Source organism: Mustela putorius, unplaced genomic scaffold, assembly GCF_011764305.1.
Source record: "Mustela putorius furo isolate JIRA1106 unplaced genomic scaffold, ASM1176430v1.1 tig00003885_pilon_pilon_pilon, whole genome shotgun sequence".
In the NCBI taxonomy this organism is placed as follows: Eukaryota; Metazoa; Chordata; class Mammalia; order Carnivora; family Mustelidae; genus Mustela; species Mustela putorius.
In genome coordinates, this window is record NW_025422034.1 from 379,032 (window position 1) to 385,564 (window position 6,533).

Sequence of the window (6,533 nt, forward strand, 5' to 3'; positions counted from 1 at the left end):
CATATTTTGCATTTAAAAAATATTTCAAACTATTTTCCAAAGTGGTGGTATCATGATATACGTCAACAACAGTTTAGATTTTTTGTTGCTTCTCAATCTAGCTCAGACGAAGTACAATTAGCCTTTATAATTTTAGCCATTCTAATAGATATGTAAGCATGTCTCATTATGATTTTAATTTGTATTTCTTTAATGTCTAAATGTTGAGAAATTTGTCATGTGCTTATAAGCCATCCATATCCTTTTGGTGACATATCTCTTCAATAATTTTCTTCACATGTAAAATTGGATACTCTGTTTGGTTATTAGTAAGGTTTTTTATTTCTATTCATTTTTTTAATAATCAGAGGAGATGTCCATTATCAGATATATAAGTTGCAAATCCCTTCTCCATCTTTACGGTTTCTCAATGGAGCTTTGATAGCTGTGTCTTTCAAGAAATATGCTACTTCTTTCCTGGTACACGGAGGTATGACTAGAGCATTATCAATGTTGACCTTTGCAAAGAAAATCATGGCTTAAGATATATGTAGTCTGCGGTTGTTGGGAGTTTTCTGTAATATCAAGCATATCTAGTTAGTTGATAATTTTGTTCAAGTCTTACATATCTTACCAATTTGATGACCATTTATCTATATAATCTTAAAATAAAGGTGTTGAAATGTTTTTCCATTTCTCTTCTAAGGTAGAAGTTATGATTTTTGTTCTTAGTTTTTCCCTATATATCCCCAAAAGTCAAGAATTATTATACTCCCTGAGGAATTCATCCTTTTACTCTTCTGTAATTTTGACTTGATCTTTATGTCTGATAATGAAATTTGCTTTAAATTACTTTTCATTATCTTGATATAACCACCAAAGTTATACTGTGATTAGTGTTAATATAGCATATTTTTTCTTTTACTTTTTAAAGCACTTCTATATTTAATCCTGACCAAAAAAAAAAAAAAAAAAAAAAAAAAAAAACAGCCTTTTAGCTCTGGAAGCATCTTTCTAAATTACCTTTTTTTTTTTTTTTTTTTTTTTTTTAATGAATCAGTAGCAATTTTTGTTAAGGGACCTAAACTGAAAGTAGGTTTAGAAATTTATTTATTTATTTAGTAAAAGATTTTATTTTGTTTATTGACAGCAAGAGAGAGAAAGAGAGAGATAGAGAGAAAAAGCGCACAAGCGGGGGGAATCACGTGCAAAGGGAGAGGAAGAAGCAAGCTCCTTGGGGTGCAAGTAGTCCCATGCAGGGCTGGATCCTTGTACACTGGAATCATGACCTCAGCCAAAGGCAAACATATGCTTAAACAACTGAGTCATCCAGGCACCCCTAGAAAATTAAAAAAAAAAAAGAGCTTTTAAAAATATTTTGTTTCTTTCTTTTTTTTTAATATTTTATTTATTTGACAGACAGAGAGAAAGGAAGAAGAACTATAAGCAGGGCATAGGGAAAAGGAGAAGCAGGTTTCCCACTGAGCAGAAAGCCTGATGTGGGGCTCCATCCCAGGACCCTGGGATCATGACCTGAAAAGAAGGGACACTTATGGAGGAAGCCACCCAGACACCTCTTTTCTTTGTTTTTAATATATGGCAACTGATGCTTCCCAGCCACGAGGAGCATATTACCCATTGATTAAATCTTTGATAACAACCTATTTAAAAAGGTGTGTAAATATATACTTACTCAGATTTATACACTTTGTGTTTTCTTCATAGTTTGGGGCTGGACCCCATGGTCACAACACTGCTTCCAGTCTTTGCTTTCCCATCTTTTGATACCAGGTATTTGGTCAGCAAAGCAAATTAGAATCAAAATTAATAAGCCCTTGGCACCATATCTCTGGAGCAGGGGTTGCTCTTAGCCAAGCCCCAGAGCAGTTGACCTACCCTTGCTAGTGCTATAGCCCCAAGGACTAGGTCCCTGCCACCAGAACTCAGTCTTACATGTTATGCTAAGCAGACAAAACCAAAACAGGAAAGCTCTGACAGCTTTCACTGGCATGCCTCATCTCCCACTCCCTCGACATCCAGGCAGTACCAGATGCCAAGGAGGGGTCTTGGTCCAACATATGGGACGGAAGGAAGTAGCCACGAGCAAGTCCCTGCCTCTCTGTGCCTTTCTTTCATGAGCAGATTGTAAGGAGGAGGAGGAGGAAGAGGAAGGGGAAGAGAGGTGAACTTCAAGGGGTGAAGGCCTCAGGTAGGCAGCTGGCTCCTGCCAGTAGGAAAGGGACAAAGGAGAAGGAAGTGAGTCTTGCAGGGAGGGTGGGGAATAAGGGTTACAGCTTATGACGGAATCTGGACAGAAGTAATAGGGATACTAGTCATTTGAGTCCACCATTGGCAAGCTGGGCTGGGTGTCAGGGCAGATAGGCCTCCCTGGGCAACGGCACATGAGAGAAGGTGGAATTCTTCTCTGAGGAGCAGGTGGATCTTTGGGTGTTGGGAAAGCATAGACAGTATTGTTCCAGGGCCAAGGACAGGTCCGGGTACTCCTGGTTGGTTGGTCAAGGCCACAGTATGATCCCGGTCTTCTACCAGCAGCTTGAAGGAACCAAATGCCAGCCACCCCTCATTATTGTGTATAACTCTCTGGTGCACTTATTGGCTTATCCATCAAATGACTCCTTCAGTAGCTTGAAAACCACCTCCACAGGCATTCCAGGATATGGGAGGCTTCCAGAGTGAAGATTTTGCACAGGATCACCCCAAAAGACCAGAAGTCACTCTGCGGTCGATGTAGATCTGGTCAAACATGGCCTTAGGGACCATCCACTTCACAGGCAGTCCACTGTTTTTTGTCTTTTTATAGTAACTGATGTGGTGATATCTCTGGCAAGGCTGAAGTCTGAGATCTTCATCATGTTGTCCTTTGTCACCAGCACTTCCCTGGTGGCCAGGTCTTGGTGTATGCACTTCTTGGAGGCAAGGTACTCCATGCCTCAGGCTACCTGATAGGCACAGGATACCAGGTCCTTGGAGGAGAGTTGCTCTGCTGCATTGTGGCTGATATTGTAACAGTACACCAGGTCAGGAGGCCTCTGGGCCTGCAGGTACTCCTGTATGTTGTCTTTGGAGGCATATTCCATGAGAGTGTACAAAGGACCGTCCTGTGTGCAGGACCCAGCAGGTTGATGGTGTCCTTGTGCTGTCCAATCATCTTCATCATCTCCATTTCTGAGATTAGGTTTGACAGGTCTTTCTCTGTTGCATCTGACTTCAACATCTTCACAGACACTTTAGTCAAATGGTTGTATTTGTCTTTGTCCAGTCCAATGGCCTCCTCCAACACCACCTGCCCAAAGTAGGCCTGTCTTAGGGGTCTGCCTAAACTGCCTACAACCAGTCTGTCTCAAGGCAGTTATGAACTCTAGATTATCCTCAAAAAAACATTAAACCACAAGCTAAAAATTCTCTTCACTAGGTCTCTGTCGCAGGTCTAATTTTCTTATCCTTCATCATTTATCTTTTTCTTAATTCTTATTTTCAGTATAGTTTATTTTGCTTCCAGGTGTTTCCCCTGGTATCTGTATGCTGTTTCATAGGGAAGAATTATCCTGTCATAAAATTATTTCTTGAGCATTCATTACATCTCTCAGTTAAAATGGGTTCTTTTATGGTATTGATTCATTTGGGGTTTTCTCAAAATGGGAAGAATTTTCAAAATGGTGTTTTCCTCAAGGTTCAGAGTATGTCTTAGCCTCATCTTTACTCTTTTTGAAATTCACTTTTCAAATTCTTGTCCCTCTTTTTATCTTTTTAAATTTAAATGTTTTATTTTTACTATTTTTTTATTTGAGTATAGTTGATATTCAGTGTTACATTGGTTTCAGGTTTTCAATATCTCCATACATTATTCTATGATCACTACAAATATAGCCACCATCTGTCACCATATAACACTATTATAATATCATTGACTATATTCTCTACACTCTCCCATATCTCTTTCTACAATCTCTGATTTTTATGTTTTCTGTTATTCCAATTTTCGACCATCATTTTACTTGGTACTTTAATAAAATATGCCTGATTACACACTCTTTGCTGAAAACCATACCATTTGATTTATAGTAGTCTTCTTCTTCCTCTCTTTTTTTTTAAATTAACATATAATGTATTATTAGCCCCAGGGGTACAGATCTGTGAATCGCCAGGTTTACACACTTCACAGCACTCACCACAGCACATACCCTCCCCAATGTTCATAACCCCACCACCCTCTCCCTAACCTCCCCACCCCCCCGGCAACTCTCAATTTGTTTTGTGAGATTAAGAGTCTGTTATGGTTTGTCTGCCTCCCGATCCCATCTTGTTTCATTTACTCTTTTCCTGTCCCCCAAACCCCTCACATTGCACCTCCATTTCCTCATATCAGGGAGATCATATTATAGTGTCTTTCTCTGGTTGACTTATTTTGCTAAGCATAATACTCTCTTGTTCCATCCATGTCATCGCAAATGGCAAGATTTCATTTCTTTTGATGGCTGCATAGTATTCCATATATATATATATAGTATATATATATATATATATATATATATACCATTCATTTGTTGATGGACATCTAGGTTCTTTCCATAGTTTGGCTATTGTGGATATTGCTGCTATAAACATTTGGTGTACGTGCCCCTTTGAATCATATAGTAGTCTTTACCTCTATCAGAACCCCAGGAAGCTTTATCTATTTATTTACTCACATAAACAGATGATCCAACACAACGTGTTTTGATGTTCAAATGTATTATAATGTCTTACCGCTTAACACTATGCTTACTGTTCTCTTTCACTGTCTGACTAAATCCTCTTCATCACTATGCCATTTAATCAGAAAGAACATTTGAACTCAGAGTTCTCTCCATATCAGGGAATGAAGACTCCACCCCTTCTGTTTGTGCAGGTAACATAAATGTTGATATTGTCTGTCCTGCACATACTCCATCCTGTTCACCAGAATATTCACCATCCAAATATATACAAAATAAAAACCATACCTCACCACTTCTATTACCACCCAGCATGCTAAAAACACCATCATATGTTCCTGAATTAGTGACTTGATTGATAACCCCACTTCCACACATACTGCACTCCTTTCTCCCTGCAAATTTATTTTGGTACAGCAACTTAACCTAAAAATCAAGTCAGATGATTTTATTCTGCTGTTGAAAGTCTTTTGGTATCTTCCCCTTTCATATTGAATAAAAACTGAAGGCGTTTCAATGTACTAGAAGGTCATGCATCAATACGTTCTTCCTCTCTCCACCACTATGAACTCCTCATTGGCCTCCATGCTTTTCCCCATAAGTAAGAGACCAGCTGTTCACACAAAGTCTATATACTTACTTGCTCTGCCTAGAGCAATCTTTTCCTTTAATATTTGTATAACACCCTCCTTCACTTCCTGGGTCTTTGTGCAAATAACATCTCATAAATGAGATATAACCGCCCAACACAAAATAAAATTAACTTTCATCCCAGCATTCTCCAATGGCTTTTACCTTTCTTGTATTTTTTTGTAACACTTATCACCATCAACCATCAATCATTATTCTATTACTGGTTTATTATCTTATTGGAGACAGAGAGAGAGAGAGAGAACTGGGAGGGGGCGCAGAGGAAGAAGAAAACCCCCCACTGCGTAGAAAGCCTGCTGGGGAGTTACATCCCAGGACCCTGAGATCATGACCCAAGCCAGAGGCAGTCACTCAATGGACTGAGCCACCGAGGTGCCCCTCTATTATTGGTTTATTTCACTATTATATTTCAAAAGAATGTAAGCTCTTTGTGGTCAGGTATTTTATATGTTTTATTAATTGAAGTATCCTCAGAAAGGTAGCTGGCAGATTGTAAGGGTTCACTAAACTGTATTTTGTTGTTACTATTGGGCTCCTTTATGGGCTTTACCTCTTATGCTAGAAGTCTATCCTTCAGATGTAAGGAATAAGTATAGAGCCCTGCTGCCTGTTCAAATGAGTAAAAAGCCTGTATTAAGTGGATATTTTAAAAGCTAAATGAATGGCTTAACAGTTTTATATAGGGGGAAAGGGAACATATTTTCCACAGTTTAGAAGTGTAGTTCTTTTATAGAGTTCTTGTACAAGCCTACCCTATTGAACGATAATGGGCAGTTGTACATAACAATTATACAGACACTTTGGTAATTTATATCCTTTTTTTGTAATTCATGACTGGATCATTTAATTCCTTAGGAGCATTATAGCATTTTAACTTTTCATGTTCAATAAACTTATTGGGGTTGCTACCTTTTTTATTCAAATCTAGAAATAGTCATGATTTCATCTAAATAAAGTGTTATTGATTGTGTTGTTTTCTAGGAATGAGTCGCACATGCTAGTTTAAAAGTTTTGTTAAATTCCCAAGTCTGTCACCGATAAAAGCCTTTTTTGATTAGTAACTTGATCAAAACAGAAAAGTTATATAACACTCAATTGTTATACTATCTTTGTTTCCCTCTTGCATTGTAATAACACCCATCTTAACTCTATTTAAGACAAGTCATCGCCAGTTGGCTTTCTGGCATT